This window comes from Budorcas taxicolor, chromosome 25 (assembly GCF_023091745.1).
Source record: "Budorcas taxicolor isolate Tak-1 chromosome 25, Takin1.1, whole genome shotgun sequence".
Lineage (NCBI taxonomy): Eukaryota > Metazoa > Chordata > Mammalia > Artiodactyla > Bovidae > Budorcas > Budorcas taxicolor.
Genome location: NC_068934.1, coordinates 39,509,830 through 39,521,248, shown reverse-complemented (window position 1 = coordinate 39,521,248; position 11,419 = coordinate 39,509,830). Strand labels below are relative to the sequence as shown.

The window sequence follows — 11,419 nt, the reverse complement described above, 5'->3', positions numbered from 1 at the left end:
CTCTGTCCCCACTGCACTCGCAACTCTAGGTGAGAAATAAAAACCTGCAGAGACTGAAGGCTGATTCCAGCACATCGCTGTGGAGATTTCATTCCCATTGTTTTTTTGGGGGAAAAAAAAAAAAATGGTTGCTAACATTAAAATCAGTAGATTGTACATAAATATCCAAACTTCTGATTCGCTTGAAAACATGGCCAACTGGCTTGCTTTCCAGCATGGGTGAAGTGGAGGAAAGGCTGCTCCCAATGGCAAAGTCTGTGCGGCCCATGGTTCAACATGGCCACCTAGTCCTAGTATCATATCTCCTTACTCTGGGGGCCATGACTTTGTGAGAACTAGACTGCTAGCACTCTTAAGATAAAGACTACTTTTGTCTTCATCAACTTTGACTTTGAAACCTTTAACTCAGAGCCTAGCACACAGTTCTTCCTTGTACATTTGTTGGATGCTATAAAATATCTTGTGGATGCATATGACATTTCTTCCCATACTGAAAAAATAGATATGAAGTACTGCTCTGCCCTAAATCTTTGACGTAGACTGGCAATATAAGTGTCCCTGATGTCTGCCATTAGACCCACTACCTAAAGCCAGTTGCGTGTCCCTAGGCTGTCCCTGAAGTCTTCACTTTGCCATTTGACAACTTATCCTCCTAGCAATCTCCTCTCCAATGAAAACTGTAATGCATATCTCATGAAGTGGCTAGGAAGATGACATGAATTGACGAATGTCGAGCATGGCCCTTAGTATCCATTTTTATGATGTTCTTAACAGTTTTTTTTCTCCAAGTAGGCAAGGTTCTCCATCTTCTTAGGTGTCCATGCAGATCAGTTTGATTTTCCAGTCAAACTTCAAGGAAGAGGTTACAGTTCAATGCTCTGTATTCTGAGAAGCTTCAAAGTCCACTCGCCAAGGACACTGATGAAGATAAAGGTTTTATCGAGACCTTTGTGTTTTTTTTTCAGACCTGTTATTGGCCTAAAGGGCTAAACTAGGGCATGCCAGAGCATATATAACTAGGGGCTCCTGGTCACCACTACATACTAAGAACCTGAACTTCCCTGAGTCCTTGGAACCAGGAAAGAAGTGTGAAGTGGCTTGTCCTCCTTGGGCCAGTGGCCTCCTCAGATTGGAGAGTCATGTATGAATGGAGACTGTAAGCCACATCGTCTTCCTTTCTGTGATTTTTCTTTCCATCTGATTATTCTTCTACTCGTCAGGTTTAGAACAGAATGGAATAGTTCCCTGACAATCTTAAAGTTCAACCCTTTCCTGCTAAGTACTTAACTATAGGAAATGTGGGACCCAAGGTTCTTGGTGTAGATTTGCATATTTACACAACTCTGGGGTCCAATCAGGTCATGACCTATTGAAATTGGAATGCTTTGCAATTGTTCAGTGCACAGTCAATGCAGATGTAGGTTTGGTCCTGTGGAATAGCACTTTTCTACCTTTTATTTAGCATGACCTCTTTGTTCCCTCTATGCTTCATTGTGTATATGTCTATGTCTGCATTTTGTATCACTATCACTAATCTCTCCATCCCTTTGGAAGTCTCTGTGAGTGGATTTCTCTCTGTGGTGTTTTCTTTTAACTTTCTACATTTCCTGAACTTGTTCCCTATCTCCTGGATTCTTTTTTCAACTCTCTCTTCTCTTTCAACTTGGAGAAAGATTGGGAGAGCTACTTATACACTGTTTTATATCTGACAAGCACTGTGATCACAGCCAATTCACAAGCTTCTTGCATTTCAAATTCCTCCCTTGTAAAAGAGGATAGGAATCCCCCTCTACCTCCTTCCCTGAGCTTCTATGATAAGGATACAGTGGGATGGCAACAGCAGTGCCAATGGTTGTCATTGTTGAGACTTCCTATTTATCAGGTACCTTATATCCATCACTTCACTTATCCCCAAGATATTCTATTTGGAGGGTTTGAATCGTTACATTCCACCATTTTATCGAAGGGGAGAATGAGACCGCACATGGTCCTATGGCTTACCCAATATTACAGAACAGAATCTTTATTCAAACCTATGTCTTTGCCATGGAATATGCATAAAATTCTTATAATAAGGTGACTCATAAAAATGATTAGAAAATACACAGTGCCATTGCAATGACAGTTATAGCTTAACACTGACAGCTAATTGTAGGATCTTTTTTGTTTTCTTTGTCAAATGTTCGGTGAAAGAATACCTTTAAGGAAAGTGAAGACCATGAGAAATACATTAAGTGAAAAAAAACATTGTGGACAATTTCCTCAAGGAACACACTTACAGACTGTCTCAGATTTCTTCTCGTGGCTCTAATATAACTATTCACTCCCTGAGGAACATCATGGATGTGAGTGTTTTGGGAGGTGCTCCAAGCATCCCCTGGTGCTCTAGCCTAGCACTGGGGCTCTTCTGGAGATACCACGTGAGGTGTTGGGGCTGGGGCACCTGCAAGAGGCAGAAACACTGGGCAACTGTGGCCCCAGACAGAGGAGAAGACACTATCATCCTCAACTCTTGATCTTGGTGGCTGGGCCCAAAAATTGCCAGGTGGCAGGTAAACATCCATTTATGTGTCAAAGATGTGTCATTAGTTTGAGGGAGATTGTTTCTTCTGAGCAGAAGGCAATGACAACCCACTTCCATTCTCTTGCCAAGGATGGAGAGGCATGGTAGGCTGCAGTCCATGGGGTCGCTAAGAATCAGACATGACTGAGCAACTTCATTTTCACTTTTTGCTTTCGTGAATTGGAGAAGGAAATTGCAACCCACTCAAGTGTTCTTGCCTGGAGAATCTCTGGGACGGTGGAGCCTGGTGGGCTGCTGTCTATGGGGTTGCACAGAATCGGACACTACTGAAGTGAATTAGCAGCAGCAGTTCCTTCTGAACTGAGGGAGTCAACTAGTTACAGATGAAGAGTGAACCATCTCTGATCAGAAGGTAGAACCGACTGCAAAACAATTGTGAATAACCAGGCAGAGGAATTCAGTTTCCACAGATGCAAGAACCACAGCAGTAAAAAGTTAATGAACCTGTATTTCATGTAAGGCCATCAGAGTCTAACACAGTGGTTACTGTTTTTAGATTAGAAAAAGGGCTTATGTTGTTTTCAAGAATGAGCATGTGACCCTGAGAGATAGGCAAAGAGTAAACACATGTCACATGAAAGGGTCACATATTTGTTGTTGATTGGATGTGGTCAGAATTTAGAGGGAGTTGTTGGGGTTGATCTAGAAGGACCTCCTGGAGAAAAGGGTGCTAAGGCTGTGTTTGAAGAGACTACAGAGTTTCTCAAATGAAGGCACCAGGACTTCTCTGGGTGTCCAATGGTCCTAGAGGTCCAGTGGTTATGCCTCTGTGCTTCCAATGCAAGAGGTACCACTTCAACACCTCGTCATAGAATCAATATCCTGCATACAATGTAGCATATGAAAAAAATATCAAAAATGAGCACCTCTGTGATCAATTCTGTGAGTTTCACAGTGGTTGGAAAGTGATCTCAAGACATATATAGCACCCAGAGGGAGACACCAGTGTGTTATTTGAGGGTAGACAGTTCTGCACTAACCCACACTCCCTCCTTCTCCCTGTAGATGCTCTTTGACTGTAACATTACTATTGGAACACCCCCTCAAGATTTCCAGGTTATCTTTGACACAGGCTTATCTGACTTGTGGGTGCCCTCCCACTTTTGCCCCAGTCCAGCTTTTTGTGAGTACAGACACCCCATACCCGGACCATCCTTCACTTGCCCTGTCACCTTGTTTCCACCCTTGGCACCTGATGAGACTCATGTCTTGTGTCTGCAGCTACACAAGTTAGGTTCAGACATTACAAGTCTTCTACCTTCTGAACTACCCAAGAGACCTTCACGATCACCTATGGATCTGAGAGCATGAAGGTATTTCTTGTTTATGACACTATTCGGGTAACATGTAAAGAAAATTTGAGTCAGGACTGGCTGCGGAGTGATACCTGCTTGCAAAACAGATGCAGGACCATCTGGCAGGACGTTCCTAGCCTGACTCCCATAGACATTGGCCATCCTACCCACAGGATCCTCTGCATGGGGAGGCAATGCCCATGGTGACACATGAGCAAATGGATTAGCTAACCCAGAGAGTGGCTTGAGGTGTGGACTTGCAGCTCCTCTGGCCATGAGCAGTTCAAGGTTCATTTTGCTGTTAGCGAGAAGAGGGGGGAAAAGCATCCACATTTATATTCACAGACTGTTCCTTGCATTTCAGATAATAATTGGTTTAATCCTGCAACAACGCCACACAACAGGTGGTCTGATTAGCTCATGAGACATATGAGGAAACTGAGGAGCAGACAGCAAGGGCCTTGCTGAAGGCACACATGTAGAGAGCAGAGATGTGGTCCCTTCTAGTGTGGGGCCCTTTGGACAGCAGGGGTCACAGGCCAGCAGAGCCAACTCTGGGTGACCTGAAACCACATCCTTAGAACTCCCAGGGTTTGATTTTCCTGAAAAATGACAATCTGGACAAGGAGAAACCCATTATGCTTCAGCACTGTATCCACTGAGTGTGTCTGAGAACTCAGGTGGCAGGAGGTAGGACATCTTCAGAAGATATAGTGGGTGGAGCCCAGCCAGGTGACTCAGCTTCTAAACTCCTCTGTGCCACTCATTAGCCAGGAACCGACATTAGTTTGGATCTCAATCATTCCTAGACTCGATTTCTGCATCTGTACATGGGGACCTTATTAGGGCCTTGATGGGTGGACCAGCACAGCTCTCAGACACTGCTGCTGTTACTGTCTTCCAAGGATCCCCCCACTCTCTTCTCTCTACACATGCAGGACAAAAGGCAGTGTGGTGATGTTTGGTGGGGTGGATAAATCCTACTTCCAGGGAGCGCTCAACTGGATAACATTGATCAAAGTGGGTGACTGGAGTGTACACATGGACTGGTAACCTCTTCCTCTGAGGGTCAGCCCAGGTGATGCTTCCACTACTGTACATGGACACAGGCAGACACACACAAATACATTCTCATGCGCACAGTCACACAGACATATACACCACCCACGACGACACAGGCAGACACATAGACACATGGAAACACATAAGAAGACACATATAAACATACACAGAGACACATATAAACATGCATAGCTAGTCAGAGACACACAAGCACTCACAGAGACACATAGAAACACACATACAAACACATATACAAAAAAACACACAAGCAGATAGATATGCAAACAACCAATGGGTTCATAATCCCCGGGCCTTCTGACCAGGGGTCTGACCAGGGTCTTAAAAGAGTCTGGAGAGGTCTGTGCAGCTGGGAGAGTATTGCACCTACTGCTCTGTGAGACATGGAGCATGGATGGAGGACTTTACAGCGTGTTGAACAGAGGATCAGGGAGAATTCCTCCAACCTGAACAGAGATATGATGACCAACTTTCCGGGGCTACCTGGGACATAGGAAGTTCTCAGTACAGATAAATGTCAGTTTAAAAACAGGGAAAGTCCTGAGCAAATGGGGAGAACTAGTCTCCTAAGGGAGCAACGACTGAGAAGTGTAGAGAGATTTGCTGAAGTCTTAAGATTTGAAAGCACCTAATAAAAAAGACACCACAAGTTCATGGGCACTCAGTGGGGCAGGGGCTATAACAGAGAACCAGGAAGGTGGGATCCAGTAGTGACCTATAGACAAGAGGCATAATTGATAGGATTCTGTGTGATACCCACAGGAAAAAGGTGACCTGTCCTTTGGAATTTCTGTGGGCTAGTCATATATTTCCTGGCCAGGGACTCAGGGTCTGAACTGGCTGTAGGAGCAGTGCTGGGAGACACCATCTCCCAGAGGAGCCCCTCTCTCCCACCACTATGAGAATCTGCTGCCCTCGCAAATCTCCATCTTCACTCTGTGATTGACCCATTATTTGTTCCCCACCAGATACAGCTCTCTGGAAGTTTCTCATTCATTATTTTCACAGTCTTCATTCACTCACTAAACAGACAAGCTTTGGGCATCTACTGTGTGCCAGGCACTTTAGGGAGGCAATGAGAATAAAACTTGCCCTCACGTCTAAGAAGGCAGATGCACAGGAATTGAGACACACACATAGTGAATTGTGATTTTGGTACATGCTAGATATAAGGAAGTGTCTACAGAGACTGTCAAGAAAGGAGACTGATAAACACCGGGGGAAAGACTTCCCTAAAACCATGACAATTAAGCTGGAATCTGGAAAATGAGAAGAAATTCGCCAGTCAAAGGGCAGGGGGCTCCTTTAGGAAGAAAGACCAGCTTGTGGCAAAGTGGAAAAGAGCCTGATGTATTCAAGTACTGCATTCAAAAATGTCAAGAAAGGTGCCGTGTCAGGAGCAAAGGAAAAGAAGGCAAGAGACAAAGGGCTGTTTAGAAGACATTCAGGAAGGGGGCAGCTCTGGGGAGACTCAGAGTGACCTTGATGCCTGCTTTGTCACAATGTATCTCAGCAACTCCATGAAAAGAAAGGTTATTGTTTGTTTTGGCAGCTGCAATGCCCTTGTGGATACCAGGACATCACTGATCCTTGGCCCAAGAAGACTGGTCAGTAACATCCAGAAGCTCACCAGCGCCATGCCACGAGGTTCCGAGGTGAAAGATCATGCCCCAGGGTCACTCCCAGTCTCCACACGCAAGAAGTATCTCCAGGGCCAACCTCTCTCCCTCTCTCTCTAACATCACTACGTTTCATGTTTTGTGGTCAACACCCTGCCCTCTAATATCTTCACCACTAATGGTATCAACTACCCTGTCCCAGCTCAAGCCTCCATCCTCAAGAAGAGGGGAGAACCCTGAGGGGTGGTTCTCAAATAGGAACTTGCAGGAAACTTTGGGCTGCAGCTGAGAGGAAGGCTCCCTCTTCAGGCCTTCTCGCACTATTGCACATGCTGCTGAGCCCTGGGGCTGGCCAGAGCCTCCCACAAGACGAATGACTTGAGAGTAAATGGCTGTCTGGGACACTGATCATCCTGAAATAAATGTAGAACACCACACCATGCTGGCATGGTGGGAGTCACAAGGAGAGGTGAACACTCAGGTGCTCAGTCCTCAAAGAGTTTCAGTTCTATCTGAACCCTCAGATGGATGAACCCGGAAAGTCAGCTCTAGCAGTCCTTGAATAAGTCATGTGACATGGAGAATGGCTGGGGACACTCCCAGTGTGCTGTCCCACCATAAGGATTAACAGTCTCCCTTCCCTTCTTTCAGTTTTCCTTGTTTCGATGATAAATTACATTGTCACCCTAATTCTCAGATGCATCTTCCCCTAGCTCTGGTAGGGTGCCCCGTTTGTCAGTCAGGCTACCTGACCTCTCTGTGCGGAGGCTGGATGCTAATGTGAATAAAGGGTGCACAGTGACTACTCAGCCCCAGCACAGGGTGGAGGCTTCATGTCAGCTCCCTAGGGGAGTTCAGAGCTGGCTGACGGGCTCAAAGAAGGCTTTGAGGAAGAGATGGAATTTCAGGAATTCTAAAACTGTAAACTCATGGAGCCATATGGAGGTTTGCCTGGTTCTAGGGAAAACTGCCCTGGATTCCATGCAAATGGCATCCCATGGTGCTCTGCATTGGGGCACTGGGGACTTACTCAGGGTGATGAGGGCTACAGACTGGCCGGTGGGGCTGGGGAACCAGAGTACATTACCCAGCCAAGCCTGGAGTGGCCAAAGTGGGTGAGTGCAGGCCAAAGGAGGATTCCCAGAGTTCCTAAGTTAAGTCTTCAAGAACGTGTTGTGGGCACTGCTCTATTTAAGATGGATAACCTACAATGAGTTAATGTGTAGCATGGGGAATTCCACTCAGTTATATGACAGCCTGGATGAGAGGGGTATCTTTGGGACCAGGATACAGGGATACATACGATTGAGTCACTTTCCTGTCCACCTGAAACTCAGAATATCGTTAATCAGCTATACTCCAATACAAAATAAAGTTTTTTTAATAAAGTATGGATTGTGGGGATGCAGGAGGAGGACCAGCAGTCTCTGCAGAGAAAACAAGGAGCAGGAGTCAGAAGTAAAGAAACAGGGAGAGAGGGGAACTATGGACACTCTTTTTCTTTTCTAAAAATTTCATTGAACTGGGGAGAATCTTCAGTGTTGGGTTAATTTCTGCTGCACAGCAAAGTGACTCAGTTATACACACACACACACACACACACAGACAGACATATATTTCTTATTCTTTTTCATGTGGTATATGACTGGATATTTAATATACTTCCTTATGCTTTGCTGTAGGACTTTGTTGTTTATCATTCCTCTATGTCCCCAACGCTGAGTCCACCACTCCCCCACACCCTTCCTCATGTCAACCTCATATCTTGGCCCTTTTTGGTTGTGGATGAACTCTCATATTCCCTACTAATGGGAAAATTACCAGGGTCCAGCCCCGGTGGATCCAGGGTAATTTGAAGCAGGGACGGCTTGGCAAGAGAGATGTATAGATTTAGAGAGAGATAAAGAAAGAGTTTGCAGTTAAGAAAATAGAGGAGAGAAAGAGGCTGTATTCCTTGGTTTACGTGGAAAGCTAATAAAACCTTGAGACAAGAGGTTTGCACCATCTACGTAGGCCACTGGTGCCCACTTGAATAGTGGAGGGTGCCCTGCCTTGGGCTCCCTGTCACGTGGGTGTTAGAAGCCAGGGCAAGTAAGTAGACATGGCGAGCCTCCATGCCCCAGATGGGAATTCAGCCAGAAAATAGAGTAAAGAAGACACAGGGGAATCAGTCTTTCCAGAAACTGGCCCATCCTTTATTGTCTGGAAAAGCTTTTTATACTTTCGCTTGTACATAGAGATCAATGGAGAATACAAAATTATGCAGTGTCAGCAGCCCTGACTCTTATCGAGACCAGGCTTTCTCTCTGAATACCTAGCTGTATACACAAGTCTTGGGTGATTTACATCATCTTCTGGCCAGAAGGCCTATTAGCCTTTTACAGCCCTTTTCTGATAAGGGTCTGTCAACCAGAAAACTTATATGCCTTAATAGTGTTGTTCTTCCCAAAGTCTGGTGCCACTCTCAGAAAGCACTAAATGAAGTTACATTCTTACATAGCAAGGACACAACAATTTATAACAAGGAAAGAGGAGTACAGTGATTTATAACAAAAAGAAAGTTCATTAACTCAAAAGTCTAGTGTTGCTAACATCAAAACTACTATATTCCTTTTTCTATATCCCAATTACATTGATTAATATCCTTCAGGTGCCTAAAAGATAAAGAATATGGAGGCCTGGAAGCAGTCAATGACTCAACAGTGAAACCCATCACCAATATAATTTTTTGCTTTTTATAAAAGGCTCTATATCTTTAAGATGCTTTAAGCTTTCTATATCTTTAAGATGCCTCTCGCGGTTGGGGAGTGTAAACAATCACCTGTAGTTGTAAAAATCCGGACAGACCAATCAGGTAAGTTAAAGCTATCAGAAGGATTTAAGCTGAGACATTCCTTTTATATGCAGAAGACTGTTAACTGGAGCTCTAAGTTAATTCTTTTTAGAGGAAGGTGGTGGGGACAGCCCCCTGTCGATGTCAGAGGAGTTGGTGAGAGCATAATGCAGTAAGGCGGGCAGACTCTGGTTATGAGGGGAGATGTTGGAGAAAATTCAGTGAGGCTCCCTTAAGGCCCAACTCGCCTTTGCCTGTCAGACCCCCTAACCTCATGACTTTTGCCACGGGCGGGACTCTATCTGCTGCCTCCCGGCACTTACAGAGATGGGAATACCAGACCATCTTACCTGCCTTCTGAGAAATCTGTATGCAGGTCAAGAAGCAACAGTTAGAACTGAACATGGAACAGCAGACTGGTTCCAAATCGGGAAAGGAGTATATAAAGGCTGTATATTGTCACCTTGGTAATTTAACTTATATACAGAGTACATCATGTGAAGTGCCCAACTGGATGAAGCACAAGCTGGATTCAAGATTGCTGGGAGAAATATCAATAGCCTTGGATATGCAGAAGACACTACCCTCATGGCAGAGATTGAAGAGGAACTAAAGAGCCTCTTGATGAAAGTGAAATAGGAGAGTTAAATATCTGGTTTAAACTTCACATTCAGAAAATGAAGATCATGGCATTTGGTCCCATCACTTCATGACAAATAGATGGGGAAACAATGGAAACAGTGAGAGACTTTTTATGTTCGGGGACTCCAAAATAACTGCAGATGATGACTGCAGCCATGAAATTAAGAAGCTCATTTGAAGAAAAGCTATGACAAACCTATACAATTTTTTTTTAATGTAGAGACATTAATTTGCTGAAAAAGTTCAGTATAATCAAAGCTATGATTTTTCCAGTTGTCATGTATGGATGTGACAGTTGCACCATAAAGAATGGTGAGCAATGAAGAATTGATGGTTTTGAACTGTGATGTTGGACAAGATTCTTGACAGTCCCTTGGACTACAAGGAGATCCACCCAGTCATCCTAAAGGATATCAATCCTGAATATTCATTGAAAGGACCGATGCTGAAATTGAACCTCCAATACTTTGGCCAACTGATGTGAAGAACTGACTCATTAGAAAAGGGCCTGTTACTGGGAAAGCTTGAAGGCAGGAGGAGAAGAAGATGACAGAGGATGAGATGGTTGGATGGAATCACCAACTCGATGGACATGAGTTTGCCCAAGCTCCAGGAGTTTGTGAAGAACAGCGAGCCCTGGCATGCTGCAGTCCATAGGGTTGCAGAGTCGGACATGACTGAGTGACTGAATTGAACTGAACATACCACATAGCAAATACTTTTTGTAATGTGCATTTTCTCCAGCAAGACTGGGGCTCCCTAAGGCCCCAACACATATCCTCAATCAAGTTTGCACCCATGCACAGAGGTCATTGCCTAGCATTCACAAGACATTCAGTGAGTTCTGATTGCAGGGGGACCTCCATTTTAGTCAACATAAAGGAATAAAGGACACATTTATCCTCCTGTCTCAACTAACTCCAAAGCAGAAAAGACAAGTGAAGAGCATTGTTTTACATCAAACATCTGGCATCCGAGAATGGATTTCTGAGGCAGGGAGCAAGCAGAGAGTTCTACAGTTGCCCCAACTCTAGAATTAGTCTCCAACATATACATGGAAGGTGTACCTAGGCAGAGACAAACAGTCTCCCCAAGAAGAGAGACTTATGACTCTATATATTTAGAGTTCACAGGAGAGAGCTACATACAGAGAACTGTAGGAAGGTATAGGTGATACCCTTCCAGTTTTCTGCAGAGAGTTGATAGTACTGGTCTGAATTATAGGGAACAATCCATGAGTCTCAAATTGCACCATGTCTACTTCTGGCCCCACCCACCAGGGTGGAAATTACTCATTAAAAAAAAAATTATTTATTTTAATTGGAAGCTAATTGCTTTACAATATTGCATTGGTTTTGCCATACAT

General features: G+C 44.4%; 1 pseudogene; it reads left to right on the top strand.

The window, feature by feature from the left end:
- The first annotated feature begins 215 nt into the window (after nt 1-215).
- Nucleotides 216-10,901, top strand: LOC128068562 (pregnancy-associated glycoprotein 1-like; annotated as a pseudogene).
- The last annotated feature ends 518 nt before the right edge of the window (nt 10,902-11,419 follow it).